Source organism: Strix aluco, chromosome Z (genome assembly GCF_031877795.1).
Source record: "Strix aluco isolate bStrAlu1 chromosome Z, bStrAlu1.hap1, whole genome shotgun sequence".
Classification (NCBI taxonomy): domain Eukaryota; kingdom Metazoa; phylum Chordata; class Aves; order Strigiformes; family Strigidae; genus Strix; species Strix aluco.
The window spans coordinates 91,471,239-91,490,616 of NC_133971.1; the positions used below are offsets into that span (position 1 = coordinate 91,471,239).

The following is a 19,378-nucleotide window of genomic DNA, read 5'->3' on the forward strand; positions in this document are numbered from 1 at the left end:
TTTCCAAAGATGAAGCAAAATTTGATTTGAGCAGAAACACTTTATAAATAATGGGTCATCCAGTATGAAATGTGGTAGAGTGAAGCAGTTAATCTCAAATATCCAGTAACTTTGCTCTCTAATGTAGCTTGTGAACAGTCTGTAACCAGGTATAGACCTGAAGCAGATTCAAACAGTGTCCACAAAACACCAAAACACAAGGAACTCCTGATATTTTACTGATGGGAAAAGAGGTGAATCCTCAGGAGGAAAAATGTTTTCATTTCCAACATGCATGTTCATCAACCCTAATTAATAACACTATCTCTGTGTTTTGTTAATGTCTGAGAAGATCTGAGAACAGATCTATCTATCCTGTGGTGGGCTCTGTTGTGAGGAACATTGGTCACATTTATAAATGTGTTGTAGGATTGAGTCTTTCATTGATGTTGTTTTTTTTCTTTAATTAGTATTTTCAAAATAACAAATTCATTGTCATGAGCTATACTATCAGTTCACCATCGAGACAAGGATTCGTATTACTTTTCTTCAAAGAATAGCTTCCCATTCTCTCAAATACAAGTTTAATTTTCTCATGTTGAGGTTTTAACACATCAGGAGAAAATTAAATTAGAAATGATACACTTTTACAAATTTTAGTCTTTTGTATTTTGATGTACTCTGCTTGAATCACTCTTGATTTACAACAGGACTAGAGCAGTGTCAGACCACTTGTAGTAGAGATTAAAAATGAAATGGGAACATCTTGATTGCAGAGCAGTTTTACAAAACACTATCTCTAACAAACCCTGAGTGTTGGACCTAAAACTCATTGATGACAATACTTTAATTATAGAGTAGGCAATAGTTTTTGGAGGGGAAAAAGATCCCATTCTCTTTTATGTTTTCTGGGACAGTGATGACTTATTCTTTGCATCTGATTACTTTCTGAAATCTGATTTTTCATGTCTAGTGGTGTGTTGACTATCTCAGTAACTCTTTTGTGCTGCATAAACTATTGGGCAAGTGCTTGCTCCAGAGGCTGTAAAGCTCATTCATCGTGCCCCTGGCAGGGTCCTGTCAGTATTTCAGGGGACAGGAGGTGGATGGGGAGGAAACTAGTACAGGAGGGTGGGTGGCAGTGTGGAACATTTGTCTGTGAATGCAGGACTTCAGCTCAGCTTATAAATTATCCCCTGGGCCTTGTAGATAAATACAGACTTCTATGGTGACATCGGCTGGGAAAGGCAAACACTTGCTGACGATTGTAGGCTAATCCTTCAGGACACTAATTGCCAGAAAACCAAGGAAGCATTATTTTAGAAACAGCTTGTTTCACTTTGTGAAGGGGAAAAACACTGCACTGGATTTAGTTCTGTTTGCAGAACTTTACCCCCTACTTCCTTGCCCTGTCTCAGATTTTAAAGATTTACCTTCATTATTGTTGGAGGCTTTTCCTTTCTTTTTTTTTTTTTGGACTTGTTTTCCTGTAATGCCTCTGTAAAGTTGTGTGAAAATGCAACTTAGTTTTCATTTTCATGAATGTACGCATAAATAGGTATGTGGCTTTTGTACCATTAACTATTTAAAGGTTTGGGACTAACCAGCTAGGTTTTGGCTGAATTTTTGTGAAAGGTGATGCTTTGAAAAGATTTTAACTTTTTTAATTCTTTCAAGTCAATTTGGAAACTTGCATAAAGTTGTAGACACTCAGCTCCACCGGTGAAAATCCCCAGATGAACCAAGTCAGGACGCCATTGCTGAGGATTTAATTTACTGGCATTTCTCCAGTATGCCTCTAGAAGAGATGGCACCGTAACCTCCTTGACCTGAGATCTGCTTCCCTGGGTCTGGCGTCCAAAGGCACCTATCTGCATGGTATTTTCTATGGTGCAAGTCACTAGTGTGTAAATCCTGGCTCCATCACTGTCAAGGGCGGAAGTGCAAACGAGCTCCCACGGGGATGGGATTTCACAACAGTCACAAGGAACCCAACCTTCATGTTTGATTTGCACCAGAGCAGGAGAGGGACTGGTGGTCTATGTTGTGTAGCCTCCCAGTCCTAATCAAACCCTACAAGATGAGATCTTCTCCCTATTGCTAAGAAGTGCAATATAAATCCCACAAAAACTTTGAAAACCTCAAAGGGAATACAGCTGAGTGCACTGAAGAATTAGAGTCCCATCCTCCATGGATGGTCTTGATAAAGCTTGGGGTCGGTGAATCAGGATGACTGAAAGGAGTCCCAAAATAAGGCCACCTTTTGGCACCAAAACCCCCGTGTCCTTGACTGCCCAGTGGCACCATTGCCAGTTGTTTGTGTGCTTTGTGGGAGTGAAATTCATCTGTGCTCCAAGGCCCAGAACCAAGTCTCTGCACCACAAACATCCCACTGTAATTCTAAGGTTCATACATGTTCTTCAGAGTGGTTATTAGTTTCCCAGTAATTTATGCCTCCCCATAAATTATTATACTGGTTCTTATTATTTGAGGAGCGTTGTTGCATAAGAATGACAATCCTGGAATAGGATTTCCTTGTGCTAAGTAGTATATTAACATAAAGCAAGAAAGATGGTTCCTGGGGAGTGATTTCATTTGCGTACTTTCTGAGGAAAGCAAAATGTCATTAAAAACCAGGGAAAAGTGTGTGGGTGGACAAATAATGTGCATATTAGAGGTATGCATCGAGTTGAGAACCAGAAGTAGCAGAGCACTCCATATCTCTGCACATGCAGCTCTGACTTCTCAGGGTTTAGTTATATTTGTTTTCCATTGCTTCTCCCAAAAGGTAGGCGACTCATCAATGTTTAACTGCTCTTATCCTTTAATTTTTTTTTTTTTTCTCTTTGCTTAACTTTTCTGGTGGCTCATGTGAGCTCAAGTTTTGCTGAGAAGTCAGATCCTCCTGTCCTTCCATGTGTTTGTTTTTGGTTTTAATATGACAAATGTATGCCTCCTCTAGAAACGGTATCCATGCTGCAGAGTAATTATTTAGTGAATGGTGGATCCAGCTCATGTTGGCAAGGATCAGATTAATCATTATTAATCATGACCCCTCCGACAGTAACCTCATCCGTTGACTAAGTGCTGCTCTTTATTAAGAAGTAATAGCTATTAGGGGATGGCTGGGCCACTGCTTTCATTGCACCGGCACAGGGCTTAGGACTTCTGGCAGGAGGCAGAGGAACTCGGTTCAAAATTAAAAATAGATGCACATGGTCCACGTTCCAGAAATGAAATAGGCAGCTTCCCCTGTGGGCTTCTTTGGCCTCATCTGAGTGTCCTCCTTTACCCTGAAGCCTCCTGAGAGTTTGCCTCTTTCCAAAGGTTGAATTCAGTGTTGGGGGTGAAATAATTTCTCTGATGCTTTTTTATTTGTCCGCTTGATTTTCTTTTTCAAACTTAGGTAGCTCCCAGTATAGCCTAATGCACATGCAGTCCTTGCAAGGCTAAGATTTTAAGGTCTATTCTAGTGGTTGTAGCAGGTTTCAACAGCTGACGAGACTGCAGATGAGATTAGATCTCTAGGACTCCAGCTGTAGCAAGTAGAACCCAAACGAACCACCTGTTTTGAGGATTCCTGGAAAAAACACTGTGCTGTTGAGGTGAGGCGTGCAGCACTGTTCACCTCATGCACAAAGTTGTGAGGAGCCCAGCTTCTCTCTCCAGGTCACTGGACTGGGGCTTGCATGCCTGTATATATAGATAGAGAGGGTTTTATATATATGTGTATATATATATCTCAAAATATATCTCTTTACCACTTGTATCACCAGAGATCTGTTGAGAGTAGACAGTAGTTTAATTCATAATTATTCTGCTTTTCCTAGCAGTACAGGTTCTTTTTAAGAAGGTGAGTCAGTGCTATCAATGGATGTCATCATTATTTCAGCAAAAGCACAATGACTTAAGTATTGGATTGAAACGAAACCCCCCAGTCCCCCCACCTCACAAAATCAACCTTAATTACTTTTTAAAATGTTTTCATTGACTGTATGGAAATCCAGGACAAAACCCTTCAGAAAAGAGCAAAGGAAAGAAAAACATCTTTTTTCTCCATCTAGCTCTTCGATACCTGGAGGGTAGCCGTAGAAACTTGGAGCAAACCTGCCACATTCTTTTGATCTCTGCCAAAGTTGTTGTGGGAGTAATGTTGTTTAATGGTTGAAGGAATTTATTGAAGAATAAAAGTACTAGCAAAGACAAAGGGACCCATACAAATTATCTGGTAAACCACTGTCAAATTTTACATGCTCAGGGCTACTGGTAATTTCCCGTCTTAAAAAAAAAAAAAAAAAAAAAAAAAACCACCAAAAAACAGGGGGGGAGGTTGGAGGGGAGGGAAGGAGGGTAAAAAGTATATAAATAAGCCCACCTCTTTAAATAGCTAACTGGCCTGGCCTGAACTGTGTTGGAGCTAAGTTCCTTTGGCAGCCAACGCTGTAATATCTGTTGAGGATGTAGCAGAGGGCTGAGACCAGGTTTCAGAGAATCTGCCTTAGCTGTGCTGGCACTTGTCAGCAAGAAATGCACTGAAGCACAAAATGAGGGAGTGCAAAGGCTCCCACACTCCATCTGAGCGAGTCTGGTTCACACCCCCCCCCCCAGTTAGTGTTTCTCTCCACTAAAAGAGATAAGAGTAATAAAAATAAATTAAAGCATTGGCTAACTTGAAAATACGTGGGTGGAAGAAAGCAGGAGGAGAGAATTGGGGGAGTGAAGGTATGCTGTCCACCGTCTCCTGCTCTGAGTTTATGGCAGAGTTTGAATCTGTGCTTGAAAAATCACTGGATTCTGCACAGGTTATAACAAGCTAAAGCAAGAACTAAAATACAAAGAGAGAGAATGTTAAATGTCTGAGGTGTCTGGGCAGTAAAGCACCCTTAAAAATATTTTGTTCTTTGAGCAAAGAAGCCTGTGTGATCATACAAGGAACACGGGACTACAGGAATCTCTCCTAGATCATCCAGTCCGTTGAGATCTCAGGGAAGTGTTACATATAGCACCACTGATAAACATATTTCTTTTGCCACTGATACCTATTAAAAGCAAACCGTGTAGCTCTGCCATTATATTCATCCCACCAATTAATCTTTTACTCTCCGAAATACTCACTCATATAATACTTCTGCACCTTACTCTTGCTGCCATATCAGAGTGTTTCCCTCCCCCCGATATGAGTGTTGGTCTCAGCAAGGTGAGCACCTTTGCTTTTCCATTCACCCACCACAATTTTCATGCTGCTGGTGGTGTTGTAAGGGGAAGACAGTTCCATTTCATGAACCAAAATGCTGCAGAAGGCTTAATCTCAGAAAACTTTTTTAAAATATTTGGAAATATCTTTGTCTCAATGGGATCTGACTGGGGACAAGAGATGTTTGAATGAGAGACTCACCATCTGCATTTTCTCTGGACCTCCCAATTTTATACAGCAGTTGAACTTTGGTAATTGCTGAATCTAGTGCTAAGCATCTTGTTCCTAGTGGCTGGGAAAACTTTTTGATTTCATTCATCTGTTGTGTGGAGTTGAAACAGTTGTGAAATGGAAGTTGAGCGGGTAAGCCCCCATTCTTTGGATTTTTGTAAGTTTTGGAGGGATGATGTTATGAAAGAAACTTCCTAATGTAAGCATCTGAACAAAAGAGGTTGAGGTTATGAGTGTCCTTTGCATGTTCAGCTGTAATAGGCTTGTGTTGCAGTGGGTTACACCTCCCTTCATACAATGCCATTGGTAAGCTGACATTTCTAATGATGTTTTATAATCACTTATTTCCTTTTCTCACTCATTTTATGAATAGTCTTGTACTCACTTGAAGAGTTTCCCACCAGTCTTGTACTCACTTGAAGAGTTTCCCACCTTGTGGTCTCCTCTTACAGTTCATATTAATTTCAAAATGGGTTGGGCTTCCTGTAAAGCATAGCACAGTGTAGACTGAAGTTCAATAGAGCCTTTCCTTTCTACAGGAAGGGGGGGACCAAAAAACTCATAGTGCCCTTTTCTTGCAGGAAAGGCGTCAGAAATAGCAGTCAGCAAATTGCCTTTTTTTTTTTTTTTGCTTTTGAGGCAGTTCTGAATGCATGCTTTAGCACAGTGCCCTGCCCCTGTGCAAGATGTAAAACTTAGGGCTCTGACCTTTTTTAGTGAGTGATGATCCCATGGCACTTTCCCTCCTGAGTTGGAGCATACAAGTCCTGGTGATGATATTTTGTCCAGGATCTCATTCAGAATATTCTCCCAACTTGACTTGACCCACCACCTTCAGTGGGACACATCATTCTTCATTTCCTGCCCTAAATTGCTGTGTACTGCCACCTTGCATTGATGGGTCCTTTGTTCCACCTTGGAGGTAGGTTCATTTTGGTGGTGGATGAAGGGAAGCTGTACAGTTTTGAAAAGCAATTTGAGAGCCCTCTGAATGAAAAGTGCTTCACACATGAAAAAATTAGTGTTATCAATTGTCATCGTCAGCCTCAAATCCTGAATTTGAAAGGGTCATTTATACTCCTCAAAGGCAAACACGCAGCAGCGTGCTAAAAGAGAACTAAAGCAGCCAAAGAAAATGCTGTCTCATGTCATTTCAGGCTCTGCAATCCCAGGGAGCATTAATAACTATTTTGTTGTTTTCACTGGTCTCTCTACACGGACACAGAGGGAAAGAGTCAGAAGAGAGAAGCTGCACTGGGGAGCTGCTCCAAGCAGTCCCATGTCCTCCGCGTTAGCAGCTTACCTGCCGTGAGGAAACTCAACCAGGGCAGGCACAACATGCAGATGAATGAAGAAAAGGCATAGGTGAAGATTTGGACTTGTCCATTTGATTATGATATAGTAAGGACCATCTTTCCCCATTGCTCTCTGGCATTCTTGCTGCATCTGCTGCCTTTCCCACTCTGTCTTGTTCCCATTTCCTCTTAGCAGATGCCAGTGTGTGAAGACACCATGGCAGGGTCAGTATCAATCAGCCACCTTTTAGATGACAGATGCCACGTGAATCCAGATCCCATCTACTCAGAGGTTCATGCAAACTGAACGGCCTGCTCAGAGCTGGTGAGAGCTGAGAGGTGCAAGGAAAGTGCAAAGGCTTTGTGGAGGGTGGCAGATGGAGAGAAGGATCCGCTCGTTGGTTGGAGTGTTGTGCTTGCAACTTTGTGGAGCACTTCACGCCTCTCGGCACGGGTGCAAAATGCTACCCAAGCAGAATGGTGGCAGTTTGCACCCTCCTTTTATTCACATTGTACCCAAGTCAATGTCAAGACAAGATGAAATTCAGGTCCTAAATCAGAAGGTCATCTCTCTGGAATTGTACCCAATAGGGTAGTTCTGCATTCAGCAAATATTCAGTCATGTCATTGATTATTCATGAAAGAAGTATTCAGTTCAATTTCCCAGCAGCTCAGGCAATGACCCTTCCTGATTTTCTCATGGGAGCCTGTTCTGCTGTTGGGTTGACCATACTGATACGAACATTTTTGTGTTACTCCATCTAAACAGTCTTTTGTTCCTTATATCCTTTTACTCTTTGTCTACGTGATGTTGTGAGCTTCTTGCATACGAGTTCGTGCATACGAGTCTGGTTTGGTGAGAGACAGTAGTAGGCTAAGATACGTGTGTACCTTGGGTTTAAAGTTTCCTTTTATAGGTCAAAATCGGTTTTTAAAACATTACCTCCTGGAAACCACTCAGAAAGCTTTGTCAAATAAAACTTCTTTGTAGAAGAAAAAAAATCCCTTGTGCAGGGGAGAAATCATTCAAGCTATAGTTTGAAAGTCTTTATAGCAGGTGGAAGAAGAAGTGGTTCAGTGTCTGTGGAGTCAGCTCACCATTCAGAGATGCTGATTCAGTCCCTCAGTCTGCCACAGGTTTCCTACACAACCAGACATGTGATTTAATTCCCGCAGGACCTCAGCTCTCTTTATAAAGCAGTGAAAGCAGCATGGATATCCTTCATGTTAAAGACTGGGGAGTACTTGGATATTAGTGTGGTGTAGGCCTTGCCTGAGGTAGGTTAATACTGGCTTGAAATATAGCATGGCTCCTACTAGCATCCCGACAGAGGGATGTTTTATTCTTTTTTTATGTTGTATCTTAAAAAGAAACAGACAAAAATCTGATCTAAAGTAGGAGAAAAAGAAAAGAAAAAAGCCATATGATTCGCTGCAGGACTAAATCCCCTCTGCAACTGGTTCGAGCCTGGAGAATATATTCACAGCTGGGTTATAAACCCTCAAAACCAGACAACATATCCTTAACTAACACAACATTACTAAGGCACTGCTGTAATGGGATCATTCTGCTATGGCTCATGGGCACATTTTAAGTGTCATCAATTCAGTCTACAACTGGAGGCTGTTAAGTGCAAAACCATTTTAGCAACTGCATCTTATGTGCAGGAATGATTGAATATTAATGGCTTTTGTTGAGAAAAAATGCGGAGAAGAAAATGAAAAGCCACAGGAAACCTCACTGTGCTTCCTCAGGTAGTGAAGTTTGGTTTTGGAGGGCAGCAGATTCAGTCTAGCAGCTGAATATGGGTGTAGGCGGCTGGGAAATAGGCTCTCATTCTCCAACGCTGATCTGTTCTACAAACTTAGCCAAGTTATTTCACCTTAGTTTTCCTTCTTAGTCTTATCTCTTCAAGGATGTGAGTTATTTGACAGAGTAGTTATTTCACTCCATTGTTGGAATGGGTTAGACTCCACCTGCACAACATTGAGCCTAAGCAAGTAGGGAAAAGCTGTGAGGGATAAGACCCTGTGTTTTGTCTCACCAAAGATTCTCACCATGACTATTTTGGTAGTTAATGTCAAGCCCTTTAAAAAGAGCTCAAAATGGTTTGCAACTGAGTGGGAAATGTGATTACCTTACTGAAGCTGGGGTCAGAAAAGATAAAATTAACTTTCCCAACCTCAATTCCTTCTCAATACGCCTTGGGCTGCTTGGTCTTTCACCTTGTGAGGTTGTAGGCATGGGATTATAAGGTGGTGCAAATTTTCCATTTGGATATGGATACTTGTGTTGCCTATAAGTGTTATGGGACAAGACTTGGGTAAGTGTCCTGAGGCTAAATGAGTATCCGTGTAAACAGGGTGGCAAGGACATGTTAGCCACTTTCCACAGACTCTGCGTTTCCTGGTGCTGCAAGGTCAGAGCTATTGTAGGCTTTTTGCACGGCACTCCTATGGTTTGACTTTAGATGACTGACTGACTGACGTGTTCTTGAGGTATCCATACCTCCCTTCACTGACTGTGTCAGGAACAGAGGCTCTGAGTTGAACCGCAGCTATCTTCACAAGGAAGTCAATTGAAATATTTCTCTCAATATCCTCCCTAGAGGTCAGTGGTTGTACTTGGAAAACAAGGGAATGATTCCTGATGAGTAACAGCCTGCAAAGCTTTTATATTCTCTTTTTATCATTATCAAATCATGCTGAAGAGGCTGCAAGGCGAAGAAACTCTCAACCTTCATTTTTGAGAAGCTGCTAAGATGAAGACAGGGCATTTCAAAATCAATACTGAAGCTTGTATTCCAAAGAGCAAATGGGAGAGTCATTATAAGCTGCTTTACTTCTCATCTCTAATTCCCCATATTCATAACTTAAGCCCTGTCATTTGGATTTATCCTCTGTGGGCTGCAGTGACACCAGGAAAAGTCCTTCTTTTTAATTCCATGGCAAAAAAAAATAACACTGCAGGGTAGAATCATATCCCCACAGAAATTTAGGGCTTAAATGTTTCATGTTGGGCACCAGATTTTGGTGTCTTCTCCCCCTCCCATTTGTCCCCCTCCTCCCTCCTCTGCTGTTATACGTCAAATCATCCTCTTTCCTAGAGATTAGAATACAAACAGTGTAATCCCAGAGAGAAGAGATACTGATACAGCCAATCCTGCACACGGCTATTGTTCTGTCCTTGGAGATGCCATTGCTAAATCTATCGATAGGCTTTTGCTGATAGGAGTGTTTCATCTAGACTGGAGAAAGCCATAGGGGTGGTAATCTAAGAACCCAGCTTTGCCATCATTGGGTGATCTGTTCTATCTCCATCCACTTCTTCTATTTTAAGTGGCTTTCTAAACTTTTCTTTCCTTTATTACTTCTTGGTTAGTCTTATCTTGGCACTTACAGCATCATAAATACAGTTTCCTCACTGGCAATATTTTTAATTATGACCTGGAAATGAACCTTAGCCTTGACTCAGCCAACCCAACTCAACTATTCATAACACATAAAGGATTGGTGTTGAATTAATAATGACTTTAAAATAAGGAAGACTTCCTGTATAGGCCATTTTTTGGAGAAAATACCACAACCTCAACTGCTATTCTGTTAAGCAGCCTTCAGAAGAGATTTTTGGGTTTAATGGGATTTTTTTCTGGTTTGGAAGTCAGGAATGTGTTTAGAGGAGGTGATATTACTCACCTCCAGAAAAATCCCACAACAGTATATTCAGGAGAAGCTGATGAACAACAGTTGACTTCTGGCAAGTCTAGGCAGTGACAGCTTGTTCCAGCAGCACCATCTCTTTGCTCCTGTGTTTACTGAACCAGACTTGAGATCACATGATATTCTCCTGGCAAGTTTGGGAATGAACTTTGGTGGGAACCCAGTACTTTCTGTCATCTGCTAAGCCCTTATTAAACCCACTATTACTTTTTCTAACTCCCCTCTGGACTTTGAATTACACTGCAGTGAACATAACACACGTGAGTAAGAGCTTAAGGTCTTGCTCACTGGGTGGTCCCATTAAAAAGACCAGGTTTGCTGTCTTGGCTGCAGAGCCATTCCAAACATTACTGCTATTTTTCTTCCCCCAGCATTTCTCACCTGCATTTTTTTTTCTTCTTTTTTTTTTTTTTTTTTTCCATGCCCAATATATTAATATGCGTTTTAACCAGTTAACTTTGGAACCAAAATATTAACTGCATAGGAGGCAGCTTTTCTGAAGGTTCATAAAATATGTATTGGAGCTGGGAATATAAAATGCTCCCATTTTGCAGCAGACAAAATGTATAAAGTGCTGAGTGAAAATTGAGAGGGACCCAACTTAAACCTTTGAAAATCACTGCCAGTTCCAATGTGCTGTATTTATGTTGACTTGGAAGGCTCAATCCGGTCCAGATGAGGTCATTTGGTGGGGAGCACACGTGTCCATGCAGAGCCGGGAGGGAGGGAAGCCTGCAGGATGCTTCGGCTCCGAGGTGTTGAGCTGCCAGGGAGCGGTGGTGGGAGCGGGGCGGGCAGCCTGTCTACGTGTTGATCCTGGCATCAGAGCGTAATGCTGGGGTGGAGGTGTTGTAATGTTTAAGTTGATTTCTTTTAAGGCAGGCAGGACAGTGTAGCTTTTGTATCCTCAGCTGTTTGCTGGGTACGGTAAGTGGAGGCAAAGCTTGACATGCTCTAAGAATTTGGGGACGGGGGAATATGTTTACATAGGCGTGTCTGTAGTTACTCATTCATATGACTTCACACAGCACAGAGCCTGTTATTTCGTTTGCACAGCTCTATCTTTCAGCTTGTCGTCTTTAACCATTGCCCTCTCAGCACCTGATACCGGCTCAGCACCATTTTACTTTCTCCTCCCACTGCTCCTGCATATTCCTTTACTCTTCTCATCCACAAGGTTAATAGCTCAGCCATTTGTCTCTATGAAGTTTCACTTTTCTCTCCTCGCGCTCCATCTCCACCACTCTCTGCTCCATCCCAGCAGGTGGGAAAGGCTCCTGTGCCCTTCCCAAGAAGCCCCGTCCTCCCTGCTTCCCCCTCCCCACCTCCCTGCCAGCAGCCTGTTTGCCAACACTTTGCACGAGGAAGCTGCCTCTATAAAAATAAACCATGCTGAAATCTGAGAGACAGAAACCACGCCAACCTCACACTTCATTATTGGTAATAGCAACCTATTTGATTTCCATTTGCAAACAGTAGCCTGCATATGTTCCTCACCATGTAGCCCATCTCCCTGCGCCGTTTTCTGCGCAAATTCTGGTTCCCCTTGCCTGGTGCTTAGTCTGTTTGTGGTTTTCTTGCTCTGAGCCACAGACACCCCTGCTTCACAATTAAAGTGTGGAAGAAGCCTGTTAAGTCACTGACTTAATTGACTGGTTACTCACCACCAACACAAGGTTGTCATCTGCAATGGGCTCGAACCCCTTCTCCCACCTCTTCTAGCTTTATAAGATTTTGCTCCTCGCAGCTGGCTTTTATTGCTGATTTACACCAAAGAAAGCCAGCAGACTGGTATTTCCTTTTCTTATTCCCAACGTACACTGCCACATGGGCATTGCTTGGGGTCAGCTGACCATGCAGACACTGCACTCCACCTCCAGCACAGCCTGGATGTTATGGCATAAGCCTGGGCTGAGGATTTAGGGTGAAACTTGATTTTTCAGATGTCCCTATTGAAAAAAAACCCAAAACAACAGGAAAATGATGAAGGGGCAGAAGTAAGATAAACCAAGCTTTATATCAGCAGGGTGAACACTGCATTGCTGCCCTCAAAGCCCACATGAGCTGCGGGTCCATTTCTCCATCACACACAAGGATGGGGCTCTCAGCTGGGTCCTACAAGAGGAGGCAGCAATGAGGGGCCCCCAGGAGAGCTCGAGGACGGTGGACGCACCCAGGGCCTGAGGAGGAGCTGCCTGTATTGACTTTCACTCGATTTACTGGAGCAATTGAGTTTGTCAGTGAAATGCGAGACCGGCTCAATCAGCTGTCACACTGAGACACTCCTGTCACTACTGTCAATAGCGTCGAGTTTCTGATCCTTTCTCAGATTAGCTCTGTGCCAGAACATCAAATGAAAAGCTGTTTGGGGCACGGGGAGGGGAGAAACTCTAAGCAGTTACCTAGGAATCAGTTACAGACTTCAAAGCACTGTCAGGTTTATTCTGATGGCCTATAGCAATGTGCGGGGACCAGTAATGCATTTGGAGTGTAATGTAGCCTCTCCTCCTCAGCCCCGCGTTCGCTGATGGACCGCGAGGCAGGGATGGGAGAAGAATAGAGGCATCTCTGCTGGTGAACCCAAATGGCATGCAAATGGCCTGCCTCTCCTGGAAGAGCGGCTCTTCGGCTTGATGGAATAAGTTGTTTTTCTTATCTTACCTTTCATCCTGAAGGACTCTTCTACATTTCTCTCAGCACTGAAATGAAGCCTTTCTCTCGTAGAGCTGGGTCACGAAAAGGCATCACCCCCAACAATAGGACAGGAGTGAAAAGAAGGGGGACAGGTCTGTCACGCAGCAATGATGAAGGGAGACTGAGGGGGGTCCAGACAGCCCATCTGAACAGATTTTGGCAGTGCTGAGCCTCGAGTGTGCTTTTTTTTTTTTTTTTTTTTTTTTTTTTGTATAACAAGGCAAGAGCTTTGTAGCCCATTAAGTTCTTCCAAGACCTTTTCCTTTAAGTATAACTGGTTGGATCTGGGACAGCCTTTATCGAGAATGTTTCTGTCATGAGGGATGCCAATATAAATGTCTCTATTTATGGGAAGAATAACCCATCAGGAGACTTTTTTTTAAAAAACTTCAAGGATTTGAAAAATCTCTTTTCTCTGTTCCAGCTGAAACAGCTTATGGCAAGGTGAACTCACCCATTTACACAGAAGCCAAGAGGGTAATGTTAATCCTATTAGAAAAATAATCTACCACCAAAAAATAATAATAATAGGGGTGGAAAAGGAATCCTTTTAAGGCAAATTCACAGAGTAATTCCTGTGAATTTACTCTTTTCTTCTCAGGGTTGAGATGTTAAACATTTTGCTATCAATACATGAATTATAAAGATTACTCTTTTCCTTCCACTTTCACAAAGAAATTAAGCAAGGGAAAAGCCACATTCTAGCATTATTGCTAGAGGGTTGTGTCCTTTAGAGAGTACTCCTGGTTTTTGATGAATGCTGTCTCAAAAAGTGAGGCAGTCTCCGTAGAGAGGATTGCCCTGTACAGCACTAATGTAGATTTTTTCCTTGAATGCAGTTGTAAGACTTCTAATTTTTTACCCTGCTACCTGATTCCACTGTTAGGTTGCTTTTCACCTCAAAATATCAAAAGGTTCATCTCCTTCTCACTCAAGATCACATCACTATCATTCCCAAGTAGCAGCTGCAACTAGATTTCGCTGCTTAATATTTAAGCAACTCCCAGTCCAAAACAAATCATACCTTCCCTCCTCGATTGCTTAAAAAAAAAACCCCAACCCCAACCCAGTTCAAAGGACTATGTAAGTATCTGTTTGCTTCTCGTGGTGGCATGAATGTGAAAGGGCCATGGAGAAGTATGGGAAAGACAACAGAAGGGAAAAACCCACCACATTCTACTTAGAGTATTTCAAAACAAATGCTGGATACATACCTTTCTTTGACCTTTTCCTTAGATTAGTGGTATAGGCAGCTGCTGTGCTTGTATTACACATTCCAGCACAGAGACTGACTCGCAAGCAAGGTAGGTGTGTGTGTGTGCACACGCGTGTGTTTGTTATTCAACCTGTCAGCCAAAGGTCTTCAATGCCAGTTTTAGCTCTTTGTGTTTTTTCATAGTTTCCAAGGGGAGGTGTGGTTGTTTGTGGGCTTTGTTTATGTTTGCCGGGTGACAGGAAACCTAAGAAGTTTTAGTGAATTCAGATATACTCTGGATGCGAGGTGTGAATCTCTGGCCATTTGTGTTTAGAAGCTTTCATTAAGTCTGAGAAAAGAGGAAGAAAATAAACATCTTACTTCTTTCTAGATGCAGAGGGATGAAAAGTTTTCAGTTTGTGGGCCCTGCTAGGACAGTATAGGTGCCTACAAGGGGAGAAATTGGAAGAGAGATGAAAAAGGCTACAATTGCAAATAAAATACAAATAAAAATCTTAAAGCTACTGCTCAAGTCGGATTTGGTCTTTATTCTACTGAGCTCCCATTGAGCCAGCTGGCCTTGGTAAGACCCTGATGGAGAGGAGTGTGCCCATCATCCACAGGATGGGCTTCATGGGACGGGTGATGGCTCTAACGAAGGCATGAAGGCAGCTATAATGACTCCAGCTAATTGCATCCAACCCAGCAGAAAGGGACGCAGACAGGGGATGCGTTCACCTCTTCCATGCTTGACCTCCCTCGCCTGGGAAGCGAGATGGGTGGTTGCCTCCACAGGCAGATGCTGCTGGCAGGACAGAGATGGGCACGTGGCTGCTCTGTGTCATCGCAGGAAGGGTTTAGTTTCACCAAGCTGAGATCTGCCCCCTACACCCAGCTCTGCCCCATGATGTGGAATGAAACTGTTTATCTCCCAGTCTAACTCTTCCCCTGCTTCTGCCCATCTGTGGGCTCCTTGGGGCAGGTACTTCCCTCTGATCGCGTGTTTGTGTAGTGCCTAATTGCAGATGTGAGGGTAATATAAATAATAAGGTTAAAAGTCACTCTTCTTGAAGAGAGGTGAAAAGGGAACGGAAATGGAGCTGCTACTCAGCTTCCCAGCTTTTCCTGGACTCGAAAAGAGAGTGCAAAGGGTATTGCAGAATATGTTGGAGTATTTAGTCTTGAATCATTAGCCATCCTGTTTTTATTCCCCTGCAGATATATTTCAAAGAAAGTGTTTAGATGAAGCTGATGACCTCACTTATAGTTGAGGTGGCCAGTCACTTCCCATGATATGTCCTTGATTTGGTTGTTTGGGCTGTGGCAACCCACAGTGTTTGAGCTGAAACTTACCCTCCTGCATGCCAGACTCGCACCAAGTTCATTTCAGAGGAGGGGGACTTTCAGTGCATCACTGATACCATGCTGGTTTTTTATCATTTGGGAAGCTGATTCTTACTTTTTCATCTTTAATCTTTAAAATTCCCCAACTATTCCAGTTATGCCATTATACACCAGCCCTTAAAAGTGACAGGAAGCTCTGAGATTAAGTGACTCCACATGCCAGGCACTACCCTGGTTGCTGCCTCCTCTCCTCCTCGGCACGAGTTTGCCCCGAGCAGCAGCAGCAGTCCAGCCGTCTTTCCAGAGACAGCAATATCATGGAAAGAAACCAAATGAATGAGGAAGGCAGCAGGTGAGTTGCAATGTCAAGGCATCAATGTAGGTGAAAGCTTCGCCTTCATGGGTTGTGTTGTTAATGGACACAATCTCGGGTCCAAGTGAACTACTGTTAGATGTGCATTTAGGTATTCCTTTCTTTTCCAGTGCTTGCAGGTGATGAGGAAGCAGGCTTGTGGATGAGTTTTCTGGGAGAGTTAATCATCCATTTGTCTTGAGTTTTTTTGGGGTTTTGTTTCCTTTTTTAAAAAAATATATGTGTAGGATTACATGAAAGTTCTTGGATTTTGTTCTGTCTGCACACCATTGTTTGCAATTCATTAACAATTAATTGCCAAAACAACGAGTCACTGGCCCCGTGGACAGGTACAACAATTCCAGATACAATCAGTGGCTGAACAGCAGCATGTCAATACTGCCATTGTTTGGGTTTTGACAGAAGTAGTGGTGTTGTCTCTGTGCACACCACCCGAGTGTTAGAGAAACTAGACTTAGTAATTAGGCATTAGAAGTAAATTACTGATTCTAGTTGTCAGCTCCTCAAAGTCTCCTGACCTGTATTTCTTCAAGACCTGGTACAGTGGCATCTCAGTTGAACAAGGGCCTTTACATTTCTTCTGTAAAAATAAGGAGGTTATTTGTTTCATGCTCACTTTCACTTTTCCTTATCTACACAAGATTATGAGCGCAATTGTCTGCTGCTTAAATCAAGTCTTACCTGGACAACGGGAAATCATGTTTGAACTCTGTTGATCTCTAGCCTTGCTGGGTCACCCTGGAGATTGTCTCTAACCGAGTTCTCTCGTCTAATATCAAGGGTAGCACAGCTTTTTAATCTCAGAGACTGGTGCCAGGACAAATCCATTAGTGATCATCATAACAGATTCCAGTTATTCCCATAATTCAGGCCATATAGGTATTGAAAATAAAGTTTGCATCTATGTGTGCACATATTTACATACATACGTGATTGTGTCTATGAGATTTAAGACTAAAAGCAAATGAGTTTAGAACTTTCCCTTAAATGATGTAGTTGCTCTTGAATTGTCTAATGAGTGTTAGAATTTTCTTCCCTCAGTGTTATATTTACTGCTACGGAAAGGATGCTTACAGCACAGCTTAAGATCATACCTTATACCGGAGAGTCCCATTTACCACAAACACGTCATTCTCAGCTGTTCCCTATTGCACAACGCACTTCTCTTCCTCTCTCACTTCCCTCCTTCACTCCATCTCCATCAATAGTAACAAATTGTCCTTTATCAGCTGTCCTTTACCCAGTAACGAAAAGGGTGGAGAAGCACAGTTTCCATTTAATCTCCGCAGACTTAGTATGCAGCAGTGAAAAGCTTTCATTCTTGCCGTGCCAAAGTTCCTAACTTTACCGATTCATTTTAGTTTGCTCGAGCATCAACATTTGAATCTTTACCTCCTGCCTACGTTATCCACTTAGCACTGAGCTGGATCCAGGAGTGGAAGGACGGTTGGTTTGCGTGGGCTGAGTTTTGTTTTGGGACCTGCATAGCCAACTCTTGTGATCTTTAAGAGTGTTATGATATGCGGTGTGCAGTAGTTTGGTTTTTTACCTGTTTTCATTTTTTTTTTTCCTTTTAAGCATCTGCAGCGGCATCAGTGAGTGATGAGGCTTAAATTGTTAAGTCCCTGAAACTCAGAAGGCACATAACTAGGATCTAATTTGTATGATTTTAAAGCTAATTCAGTGTTTTTAAGGAGCCGGGCCCACAATCTTTGAATATTTTGATTTTAGCAGTATTAGCAACTCCAATTATAACACTGCTGATAGTGGCTCACATATAGGTATGTTCTTTAATCCTAAAGCATGTATGATTCACCACCAAATAACTCTCTCTTCCATGCTCTTCCAGCTACAACACACTTCCCTTATAAAAGCTGGGTCCTCTTCCTAAATCTGTGATAGGTGTATTGGTCCATTTCTCTGCTTCCTTCCAACACTCCTAAGATCGAATGTCTAAAAACTAAACTACAAATTTTTATGATTGGTGGTTCTGATGGTCCCACCTGCTCTTTCATATTACATACAGATAGAGGTTTTACACCCTGTGACTGCCTTTCCCTATAAAGAGACAATTATGGTTTTCATTTTTACGTTCTAAAATAGCTGTAAAAAATGAACACTAGGCTCTAAGACACTATCTGAAGTAGGAGGGACCTCAGATTTTAAAATTTTTTTCACCCCGTATCTCCAAAAGTACTTCACTGGTTTAAAAATTGGGCTGAAGTTTGACTTGAGGGAACCAGAGAAGGGTGTTTCAGTTTCCATGCTGGATTCTGCAATGCTAGAAAATACTGGAGTTGCATTTTAAAGATTTTATCTTCAGCAGCAAGGCTGACAAGTTGTCGCTTGACACAGGCAATGGGACTGTAGGCACAATAAATTGAAAATTCATGGGAATCCCATTACATTTGTGAGAATTAGCAGTAATGCATATTATTTCTAAAAGAAAATCCCTGCCTGCTGAGCAGGTATGAGCTCCACCAAGAGCGATGGAGCAGCCTCAAGCTAAGTGCTGACAAGACTTTCCTGATCTCCCTGTGACCCCTGTTGCAGGAGGTGAGCTGGCAAGAGGAATTAGCAGGGACAAGGGGGAGAAGAAGGTTTGTTTGTTTCTTTTTGCTTAAAAATTGTGTGTGGCTTTCAGGGCCAACGTGTTTTTGTGACACTTGAGCTGCCTCGCCGGCTCCGCTCCTTGCAGGCTACATATTCATCTTTTATCGGGAGGATGCTGGCGTGGTGAGAGACAGCCTCTTCATAGAAAGTCAGCTGAGCATTGCTGCACAAACATTCAGAGGACTTGACTCTTTTTTTTCCCCCTCTCTGAAGAACCCTTTGCCCATATTTCCTTTTTATTTTTTTGTCTTTTCTGCAGGCTGAAAAATGCCTCAGGAATGCACTTGCTCACTCTCCTTTCCCAGGCCGGCTCTCCTGGTGATGTATTAATTAGCTGGAGCACTGCACACTAACGAGCAACTGCAGGCTGATCTCGTTAAACATTAATGCTTAACTAGAAAAGCAAGAGCTGTTAAAGATACGCCACTCAATGTCATCCATGTCCGAATGTAAAAGAAGTCAGTCTGGCACTTGTGTTTCCAGAGGGAGCGAGAAGGGCCAAGTAGCAGACATCCCTTTTCCAGAGCTGGCTGGGAACACCTTGACCACAGATGGGTTTCCATGCTCCTCTCATTGCCTTTAACATTGATCCGAGCCCTTTCTCAGCGAGCAACCCTCTCAGGGAGATAGACGAGCAAGTTGTTGTGCCCACACTGATTTTTCAGCCTTTTTCATGTCTTGTTTTTAGTGGTTAGGTCCAAAAACCAGCACAGGTCTGCTCCTTGTCCACTCTTTAACCA

General features: G+C 42.6%; 1 protein-coding gene across 2 annotated transcripts in view; it reads left to right on the top strand.

The window, feature by feature from the left end:
- Window positions 1-19,378, top strand: part of SETBP1 (SET binding protein 1) — a 262,168-nt gene that overhangs the window by 51,165 nt on the left and 191,625 nt on the right. The gene's annotated exons all lie outside the window — the stretch shown is intronic.